Source organism: Triticum aestivum, chromosome 3B (assembly GCF_018294505.1).
Source record: "Triticum aestivum cultivar Chinese Spring chromosome 3B, IWGSC CS RefSeq v2.1, whole genome shotgun sequence".
NCBI classification, from domain to species: Eukaryota; Viridiplantae; Streptophyta; class Magnoliopsida; order Poales; family Poaceae; genus Triticum; species Triticum aestivum.
Window position 1 is genome coordinate 636,232,889 of NC_057801.1, and position 11,900 is coordinate 636,244,788.

Below are 11,900 nucleotides of genomic sequence, written 5' to 3' on the forward strand. Positions count from 1 at the left end.
TGGGACACTCTTTGAAGTACTTTGTGTTGGTTGAATAGATGAATCTGAGATTGTGTGATGCATATACTATAATCATGCCCACGGATACTTGAGGTGACAATGGAGTATCTAGGTGACATTAGGGTTTTGGTTGATTTGTGTCTTAAGGTGTTATTCTAGTACGAACTCTTGAATAGATTGATCCGAAAGAATAACTTCGAGGTGGTTTCGTACCCTACCATAATCTCTTCGTTTGTTCTCCGCTATTAGTGGCTTTGGAGTGGCTCTCTGTTGCATGTTGAGGGATTTTTATAATCATGTGTGATGCATATACTATAATCATGCCCACGGATACTTGAGGTGACAATGGAGTATCTAGGTGACATTAGGGTTTTGGTTGATTTGTGTCTTAAGGTGTTATTCTAGTACGAACTCTTGAATAGATTGATCATAAAGAATAACTTCGAGGTGGTTTCGTACCCTACCATAATCTCTTCGTTTGTTCTCCGCTATTAGTGGCTTTGGAGTGGCTCTTTGTTGCATGTTGAGGGATTGTTATATGAGCTATCTATGTTATTATTGTTGAGAGAACTTGCACTAGTGAAATTATGAACCCTAGGCCTTGTTTCCTATCATTGCAATACCGTTTACGCTCACTTTTATCGCTCGCTACCTTGATGTTTTTATTATTTCAGATTACAAATACCTTTATCTACTATCTGTTTTGCACTTGTATCACCATCTATTCACCGAACTAGTGCACCTATACAATTTACCATTGTATTGGGTGTGTTGGGGACACAAGAGACTCTGTTATTTGGTTGCAGGGTTGTTTGAGAGAGACCATATTCATCCTACGCCTCCTACGGATTGATAAACGTTAGGTCATCCACTTGAGGGAAATTTGCTACTGTCCTACAAACCTGTGCACTTGCAGGCCCAACAACATCTACAAGAATAAGGTTGTGTAGTAGACATCAACGGAGTTTTAGTCATCTTGCCCAAAAGGCACGGTTCGCAAGCATCAAATGATTCATAACTAAGTGATTCCAAAAATCCATCTTTATGAAGTTTCTTCATGCGCTTTACACTGATATGACCCAAACGGCAGTGCCACAAATAAGTTGCACTATCATTATCAACTTTGCATCTTTTGGCATCAATATTATGATTATGTGTATCACTACGATCGAGATCCAACAAACTATTTTCATTGGGTGTATGACCATCGAAGGTTTTATTCATGTAAGCAGAACAACAATTATTCTCTGATTTTAAATGAATAACCGTATTGTAATAAACATGATCAAATCATATTCATGCTCAACGCAAATGCCAAATAACATTTATTTAGGTTCAACACTAATCTCAAAAATATAGGGAGTGTACGATGATGATCATATCAATCTTGGAACCACTTCCAACACACATCGTTACTTCACCCTCAACTAGTCTCTGTTTATTCTGTAACTCCTGTTTCAAGTTACTAATCTTAGCAACCGAACAAGTATCAAATACTCAGGGGCTACTATAAACACTAGTAAGGTACACATCAATAACATGTATATCAAATATACCCTTGTTCACTTTGCCATCCTTCTTATCCACCAAATATTCAGGACATTTCCGCTTCTAGTGACCATTTCCTTTGCAGTATAATCACTCAGTTTCAGGCTTTGGTCCAGCTTTAGGCTTCTTCGCGGGAGTGACAACTTGCTTTCCATTCTACTTGAAGTTCCGTTTCTTTTCCTTTGCCCTTTTCTTGAAACTAGTGGTCTTGTCAATCATCAACACTTGATGCTCTTTTCTTGATTTCTACCTTCGTCGATTTCAGCATCACGAAGAGCTCGGGAATCGTTTTCGTCATCCCTTGCATTATAGTTCATCACGAAGTTCCAGTAACTTGGTGATGGTGACTAGAGAACTCTGCCAATCACTATCTTATCTGGAAGATTAACTCCCACTTGATTCAAGCGATTGCAGTACTCAGACAATCTAAGTACTTTCTCACTAGTTGAGCAATTCTCCTCCATCCTTTAGGCGAAGTATTTGTCAGAGGTCTTATACCTCTTGACACGGGCATGAGTCTGAAATACCAATTTCATCTCTTGAAACATCTTATATGTTCCATGACATTTCAAAAACGTTTTTGTAGTCTCGGTTCTAAGCCATAAAGCATGGTGCACAAAACTATCAAGTAGTCATCATATTGAGCTAGCCAAACGTTCATAACGTCTGCATCTGCTCCTGCAATAGGTCTGTCACCTAGCGGTGCATCAAGGACATAATTCTTCTGTGCAGCAATGAGGATAAACATCAGATCACGGACCAAGTCCGCATCATTGCTACTAACATCTTTCAACTTAGTTTTCTCTAGGAACACATATAAAAAACATAGGGAAGCAACAACGCGAGCTATTGATCTACAACATAATTTGCAAAATACTACCAGGACTAAGTTCATGATAAACTAAAGTTCAATTAATCATATTACTTAAGAACTTCCACTTAGACAAACATCTCTCTAGTCATCTAAGTGATCACGTGATCCAAATCAACTAAACCATGTCCAATCATCACGTGAGATGGAGTAGTTTTCAATGGTGAACATCACTATGTTGATCATATCTACTATATGATTCATGTTCGACCTTTCGGTCTCCGTGTTCCAAGGCCATATCTGTATATGCTAGGCTCGTCAAGTTTAACATGAGTATTCTGCGTGTGCAACTGTTTTGCACCCGTTGTATTTGAACGTAGAGCCTATCACACCCGATCATCACATGGTGTCTCAGCACGAAGAACTTTCACAACGGTGCATACTTAGGGAGAACACTTCTTGATAATTAGTGAGAGATCATCTTAAAATGCTACCGTCAATCAAAGCAAGATAAGATGCATAAAGGATAAACATCACATGCAATCAATATAAGTGATATGATATAGCCATCATCATCTTGGGCTTGTGATCTCCATCTCCGAAGCACCGTCGTGATCACCATCGTCATCGGCGCGACACCTTGATCTCCATCGTAGCATCGTTGTCGTTTCACCATCTATTGCTTCTACGACTATCGCTACCGCTTAGTGATAAAGTAAAGCAATTACAGGGCGCTTGCATTTCATACAATAAAGCGACAACCATATGGCCCCTGCCAGTTGCCGATAACTCGGTTACAAAACATGATCATCTCATACAATAAAATATAGCATCACATCTTGACCATATCACATCACAATATGCCCTGCAAAAACAAGTTAGACGTCCTCTACTTTGTTGTTGCAAATTTTACGTGGCTGCTACGGGCTGAGCAAGAACCGTTCTTACCTACGCATCAAAACCACAACGATAGTTTGTCAAGTTAGTGCTATTTTAACCTTCTCAAGGACCGGGCGTAGCCACACTTGGTTCAACTAAAGTTGGAGAAACTGACACCCGCCAGCCACCTGTGTGCAAGGCACGTCGGTAGAACCAGTCTCGCGTAAGCGTACGCGTAATGTCGGTCCGGGCCGCTTCATCCAACAATACCGCCAAACCAAAGTATGACATGCTGGTAAGCAGTATGACTTGTATCACCCACAACTCACTTGTGTTCTACTCGTGCATATAACATCAACACATAAAACCTAGGCTCGGATGCCGCTGTTGGGGAATGTAGTAATTTCAAAAAAATTCCGACGCACATGCAAGATCATGGTGATGCATAGCAACGAGAGGGGAGAGTGTGTCCATGTACCCTCGTAGACCGAAAGCGGAAGCATTAGAACAACACGGTTGATGTAGTTGTACGTCTTTACGGCCCGACCGATCAAGCACCGAAACTACGGCACCTCCGAGTTCTAGCACACGTTCAGCTCGATGATGTCCCTCGGAGTCCGATTCAGCCGAGTGTCGAGGGAGAGTTCCGTCAGCACGATGGCGTGGTGACGATCTTGATATTCTACCATCGCAGGGCTTCGCCTAAGCACCGCTACAATATTATCGAGGAGGACTATGGTGGAGGGGGGCACATCACACGGCTAAGAGATCCAAGGATCAATTGTTGTGTCTATGGGGTGCCCCCTGCCCCCGTATATAAAGGAGCAAGGGGGGAGGCGGCCGGCCAAGGAGGAGGGTGCGCCAAGGGGGGAGTCCTACTCCCACCGGGAGTAGGACTCCTCCTTCCCTTGTTGGAGTAGGAGAGAAGGAAAGAGGGGGAGAGGAGGAAGGAAAAGGGGGCTGCATCCCTTGTCCAATTCGGACCAGAGGGGGGCTGCACGCCTCCTTCCTTTCGGCCTCTCTCCTCTATTCCTGCATGGCCCAATTAGGCCCATATACTCCCCGGCGAATTCCCGTAACTCTCCGGTACTCCGAAAAATACCCGAATCACTCGAAACCTTTAAGAAGTCCGAATATAGTCGTCCAATATATCGATCTTTACGTCTCGACCATTTCGAGACTCCTCGTCATGTCCCCGATCTCATCTGGGACTCCGAACTCTTTCGGTACATCAAAACACATAAACTCATAATATAACTGTCATCGAAACCTTAACCGTGCGGACCCTATGGGTTCGAGAACTATGTAGACATGACCGAGACACGTGTCCGGTCAATAACCAATAGCGGAACCTGGATGCTCATATTGGCTCCTACATATTCTACGAAGATCTTTATCGGTCAAACCGCATAACAACATACGTTGTTCCCTTTGCCATCGGTATGTTACTTGCCCGAGATTTGATCGTCGGTATCTCAATATCTAGTTCAATATCGTTACCGGCAAGTCTCTTTACTCGTTACGTAATGCATCATCTCACAACTAACTTATTAGTCACATTGCTTGCAAGGCTTATAATGATGTGCATTACCGAGAGGGCCCAGAGATATCTCTCCGACAATCGGAGTGATAAATCCTAATCTCGAAATACGCCAACTCAACATGTACCTTCGAAGACACTTGTAGAGCACCTTTATAATCACCCAGTTACGTTGTGACGTTTGGTAGCACACAAAGTGTTCCTCGGTAAACGGGAGTTGCATAATCTCATAGTCATAGGAACATGTATAAGTCATGAAGAAAGCAATAGCAACATACTAAACGATCAAGTGCTAAGCTAACGGAATGGGTCAAGTCAATCACATCATTCTCCTAATGATGTGATCCCGTTAATCAAATGACAACTCATGTCTATGGTTAGGAAACTTAACCATCTTTGATTAATGCTAATCAAGTAGAGGCATACTAGTGACACTATGTTTGTCTATGTATTCACACATGTATTATGTTTCCGGTTAATACAATTCTAGCATGAATAATAAACATTTATCATGAAATAAGGAAATAAATAATAACTTTATTATTGCCTCTAGGGCATATTTCCTTCGTGAACTTCACTATACCGGATACCCGTCGGTACTTCAAGGGTATAGTCATGCAAATTGGATCTCTGATGCTGATGGGATGAAGGCCACAACTGGGTATATATTTACTCTTGGAGGTGGCGCTGTTTCCTGGAAGTCTTGCAAGCAAACGATCTTAACGAGATTGACAATGAAAGCAGAATTAAAAACATTAGACATATCTGGCGTCGAAGCAGGATGACTTCGAGATCTTTTGATGGACTTCCCAGTGGTTGAGAAACCGGTTCCGGCTATCCTTTTGAACTGTGACAATCAGACTGTCATCACCAAGGTGAAGAGTCCAAAGGACAACTGAAGTCTAACAAACACATAAGAATGAGATTAAAAGCTGCCAGAAAATTAAGAAACTCCGGAGTGATGGTGTTGGACTATGTCCAAACAACTAAGAATTCGACAGATCCCTTTACTAAATGGCTATCGCGTGTTGTGATAGATAATGCATCGAGGGAGATGGGTATAAGACCCACATGAGTTTCTATGGTGGTAACCCAACCTATGTGGTCGGAGATCCCACGAAGTAGGACCTGGGGAAAACAAGACAGTGGTGCTCTGAGGAGAGTAACTTTACTAACTCACTCCGTTGGAGATGCAATACTCGCGATACTGTATAGCTGGATGACTATTGTCTTAATGTGTTCCAAAGCTTATATAAGGAAGATGCTATCCTACGGAGCGATCTTTGGAGGAGCACACCTATATGAGGCCGACTGCTGGTTACAGTCTATGAGATTGGGGTGATCTCTAGTAAGTTCTTGAATAGGCCAGGAGTGTGACTTATATGCTCCACCCGAGGGGTCAGCCTTTGACAGCCCAGTACTAGTAAGACATGTGGTGAAACTTCTTTACGCCAAACTGGCAATTTAAGACATAGTCCATTGTTCAGTTGTGAAGGAGCGTAACTATTTGCTCTTGGTGGAGCTCAACCTTAACATGTCTCCACTGATATGCTGGTACATCAAAACAATGATTGAAACAGAGGACACAATGGGCCCTCGAGATCCGGTGGGGGATTGTCAAAATATTAGGGTGGGCCTAAGGCTCATCTAAAAAATTTCTGAAAATTTCTAAGGGCCCATGCGGGTTTAATTGACACTAGGTGTAGTGGAAAGTTAAGTCACACCCCGCTAGTGGAGAAGGAGTTGGACCTCCTTATAAGGGATTCTCTTTCACATGCCATTGGAGCTTGAAAATAGAAGAGGCCCTGCGCACTCCTCTGCCACCCGCCTCATCACGACGCGCCGCGGGTTGCGGGAATGAGCCGAGCCGACACTTATTTTTGCTTGTCAGTAACGGAGTTACTGACAGCTGGGCCACGATCTGAAACGTCGGATCGTGGGCTGTCACGGACCTTCGCTGCTGCTGCCGCCGGTGACTCCACCCTATTCACCACGTACACGGGTGACGGGAGAGCAGGTCTCTGAAACCCCGTCTCTTCGGATCCTGTACGGGGGAGGGGCGATTAGGTTTTTGGGAAGCGACTAAGCGACTGCTCGCTTCTGTTCATCTGCTTCCTCTACGTCTGTGTCGCCCTCGTCATCATCATGTCCACCGACGCTGAACGTGCTGCCGCCGAGAAGATCGAAGCCGACAAGAAGGCCGCCAAGGACGGTGCTGCTACAACCGCCGCGGCTGCGGCTTCTGCCTGGCCTGCTGAAGGGTATAACTCGTTTATTTCGCTCCTGTTGATTTCTGTTTTAGCCGTGCTAGCGTTATACGTAGATGTGTCTGCAATTAGCGTAGTATGTGTTTGCATGATTGAATATCAGTATATGTGTTTACCTCTGTCAATGCCATGCTAGTGCCATGCTAGTGATTTATTCACGGATTAAATTAGTCAAAAAGTTGCCTATTTAATCAACACTTTTAACTCAAAAATAAGCCTCGAAAAACCAGTCGCGCCACTTGTCGTGGAAAGCATGCACGGGGCCGACTGACTCGCTCCACGTACGTGCCCGGGGCCGAGTGACGAGCGCAGCTCCCCGCGGCTTGCGCCCACGGATCAGCGGGGCATCGCCCACGTCGTCGCAAATCCAATCCCTCCTTCCTTCGCTCGAGAGAGAGAGAAAATATCCTATCCCTTCCTCCTTTTTGAGCCACCCCAGGGGCCCCACCCCGTCCTCAGCAAACCTGACCCCGCCCCCGCCCCCGCCGGGAAAGCGAAGAGAAGAGTATATCCCATGTTATCCCCTCGCGTCGTCCGGCCCCAGCCTCACGACGGCACGGCCTCCGCCGGCTCATCCTCGTCGCGGCGCCACATGGTGGACCGCGTGTCCGAGTGGGAGCTCGGCCTCCCCTCGGCCGCCGAGCTGACGCCCGTCTCGCAGGCGCTCATCCCGCCGGCGCTCGCCGCGGCCTTCGGGATCGGCCCCGCGGACGCGCTCTCCTCCCCCGTTGACACCGGCTTCCTCCACGACTCGCCCACCTCCCATCTCACATCCAGGTTCGACGAGTACGACGAGGAAGACGAGGAGGAGGGGGAGGGCGAGACCGACGACGCCGCCGCCGGGGCGCGGAGGGGCGGCGGCGGCGGGAAGAAGGCGAGGATGGTGTGGACGCCGGAGCTGCACCACCGGTTCGTCGAGGCCGTGGAGCACCTCGGCGAGAAGGGCGCCGTGCCCAAGGCCATCGTGCGCCTCATGAACGTCGACGGCCTCACGCGGGAGAACGTCGCCAGCCACCTCCAGAAGTACCGCCTCTACCTCAAGCGCTCCAGCCCCGGCGCCGCCGCGCCCTCGCCACCGCCACCGCCCTTCTTTCCCCGCTTCGACGTCCAACGACCGCATCAAGACTCCGCCAACCGGAGCGGTTACTGCGCGTACCCGTATGTTTCCTACCAGAAGCTCGGATGCGATTAAGCGCAGTAAGCTCGATCAATGCTATTGCTCCGCGGTTTCCCCGCACTGGAAATCGTTTTGAATTTTGTTTCCATAGAAAACAAATGGCAAACACGAACAGTGTATGAGATTCAGACTTTTGAATCCACCCTGTCGTTTGAAAAAGGGAATTTCCAATACATGTACTGCCATCAAAAGACCCTGGTGGCACAAATTTCAGGCACAGGTACAATCCATTTTCATACACCAAACTGACGCAGAACCTAAAGCTGCCAGGCTAAGTTTGCTAGTAATTAGTTTGCACTTCTACTCCACCTCTCGTGGCAATTTCTTTACTAGATTATTGTAACGAGTATGTCCTTGCTTTGTTCTTTGGTTGTTTATAAATCAGCTTGTATGTCTGCCAGAGTGTGATTTGTTGTTGCTACAATCAAAAGTTTATCAGTACATGGCGAAACTTTGTAATGTCTGTTTTCAGTAATGCGGTTGGGGAGATACTGGTAGCAATTTTATGACCACACCAGCTTCTCTTCAGTTCATTGAGGCAGCTTCAGTTGTTTAGAGCATCTCTAGTAGACCCGTATAAGTGGTCAAACCCGTAAAATAATCACCTTTTACAGTTTTAGTCGACAAAACGGACCAAAACAGACCCTTTAAAATTGTCCGACACTTTAAATTTTTATAGGGCCCTGTGTACACAAACCCGAGACCCTCATATCTTCAGTTTTGAAGGCAATTTTGCCAGTGCCCTGAATAGCGGTCAATGTTGGCAGTTGAGGAATCTCAGCTTCCGCAAACACCTTGAAGCTCGCCGCCTACAACGACCGCACCGCCTTGCCCGCGACCCGTCCTCCCGGCCGCGCTAGCTAGCTGAATCGATGCGAGTAAGCTAGCTAGCTACGATGAATCGATGCGATGCTAGCTAGCTAGCTAGCTAGCTACGGCGAACCGGATCGATGCGAGCAAGCTAGCTAGCCGCCGCCCGCCCGCCCGCGTGTCGTGGCCATCCTGCGTCTTCGCCGGCCTCCGCTCTGGCCGTGTCTTTCTCATCCGCACGTCGGTCGGCGGTCGATTTCAAATTGTCGCGAGGAAGAGAAAGAGGAAGCGGTATATTCAGAGAGTATTCTTTTTTACAGGTTGATTATACGAGGTCTGTTCGGTCGCTGCCCGCGCCAGCTCGTAAGGTTTTCTGTGAACTGTAAAAGCGATATAAGGGTCCGCGATATAAGGGGTCTGCTAGAGGTGCTCTTAGTTCCAGTAACTAGTTCTGAATGACTGTTGGAGTTTTCCACATTTTGCTTTGCTGAAATCGATTTGGATGCATGGTTGGGTACTTGCAGTTGCCACCTTTGCACCAATTTGATCTCGAGATCGATTTGTTGTTTTGATGAGGAACTGATGCTTTTTTATGATTTCAATTCTTGTCCAGGAAAAATCGATTTCTCTTTACAAACATACATGTACTTTCACATAATCAACAAGCATACAATACAAGGTTGTATATCTGAAACTAGTACTGTCTTCCAGATTCATCGAGGTAGCCAGGGCAGAACGTCTCATCTTTCTTATTTTCTTTTGTTCCCAAAAAGTGCACTTACTAAACTTTTGCCTGATGTTAATTGCAATTACTTCGAATAAAGAAATGTAAGTAAGTAAGACACAGAGCTGAGGGAACTGGTGCATCTTTAATCATTGAAAATAAATCCCTTGTTCTTTGTACTATCCTGGGCATCACTCCAAGTGTCTTCCATGGAGAGTCTGTACTGAAGTCTTAAGAAAGAAATAGAGTTATGGCCCATCTATCTCAGTATGGATCTGTATAACTGTATTCTGTAACGTATTTTTTTGAACAAGGGTGGGCACCCTTGGTATCTGCATCGATGGACGCACACAATCCTCAATTACTACAAGTAGAACTATCCAAATAGGCAAATAGTATAAGTGCGACAAAAAAGTCACGAGTGCAAACCAAGGAACAAATTACATCCAACTGCTATGTCCAATTGGTTAGAGCAAAGCCCAGCCAAGGCGGAAGCTGCGGGTTCGAGCCGGCGCAAAAGTTCCTTGAAGAGAAGGGGGTACCTGCAACCAATGCTTAAATAAAGGCATATGTCGAAATGTTCCACTACTAATATATTCAGTAAAGGAAGGTCGGGAGCAAACAAGAAATATGAAGCTCCATACATGATGCATCACACATCCTATTATTAGGTTACCACCTAAATCAATTGAAAAGGCTCCGAACGATCATCTCCAATTGATTGCATGCAGAGACCATGGATGCAAGGTCCTCCTACCGGTGAAGAAAGAACTATGGATCTAATAAGTGTCTATGTAATGACCCATAAAAAAATTGGTTACTTTGTTTAAAACAATCGTGCTGACAATTCCATACAGCTCAAAGTAAAACACAAACTCTCAGAAAGATCCAAGCCTAAATATTAGGATGCACCCAACCAGCTAATTACCGAACAAATTTGTAATACCCGCGGGGGTTGAAGATTGAAAGCAATATGAATAGAGCGCTACAGAATCTTAGCAAGTGGGCAATGTATGAACAAATGCTGAATAAATTCCTTATTTGAACAAAAACATCATTTTGCACAATCTTGCCGAGGTTATCTACTGTTAGGACACTTTCCCATCCAAGTGCCACATAAGGATATTATCATCAAAGGGACTTCAAGTTTAAAATAAATTTGTGGTTATATAGGTCTGGCAGTCATTGATGAGATAGAAATACATTGATTTAACAGTAAAAACGGAATGATGCATTTAGTTTTCCATCGAAAGGTGTCTGATTCATGTGTTAGATTGATCGTCATCAATCTATTAACCAAATGCAACCACCTTCACACCGGTGAGCGCATGATGGAAAGCAATATTAGTCGTAGAACAGAAGCAACGAGAACTCCTTTACGTTGAATAGTGTTGCAGAAGCGATGACACTACAAGGCTAGGGGCGCACTCCCTAACCGTGTACCTCCAACGCCGAGGGTGATGCACCGCAGCTCACGTTGAAGGAGACCCGTCCGGAAGAGCGGTACACAAGCAATCCGGTGGGCGCTTTTGAGGATCCGAAACCCCACACGTCCGGGAGGGACCCCGTCAGGACGCGCGGCGGCTATGGGCTGCCCTAGGTCGGCCTGACCACCCCTAGGGCCTCGAGGTTCGTCGCCCTGCAAAAAGAAGAACGAACAAAGAACGAGGAAGAAGAAGAACAAGGGAGAGAGATAAAAGTAAAGGTAAAAGTGGTAGATGATTTGATCGTTTGTGTGTTGTTCAATCGGCCGTCACCCCTTAGGTAAATAAGAGGCGGATGGACTTCCCGTACAATAAAAGGACTTCAAATCACGTCCAAATCAACTCCAAATCTTTCCAAAATTAACCGAACTCGGATTTAGGTAAGTCTGGAGCATCAGTTCGGTTTTTAGATCCCATGGGCCACAAATGACCTCGGAAGAAGATGAGCCCAAAAGCAAATTTACTTGAGATGAACAACTTTCATGTTGAACATTTTTCGATTCAAGGCCATATTCAGGGCCGAATCACTCGCGCAAGACAACCGATTGGTGGCGCTACCCATCAGACATCATGTCTGGTGGGGCGCTCCATATGTAGCCTGTGGGCAGGGCTCATTCGAATGGCTGTAACTTTTTCATACGATCTCGGATTGAAATGATT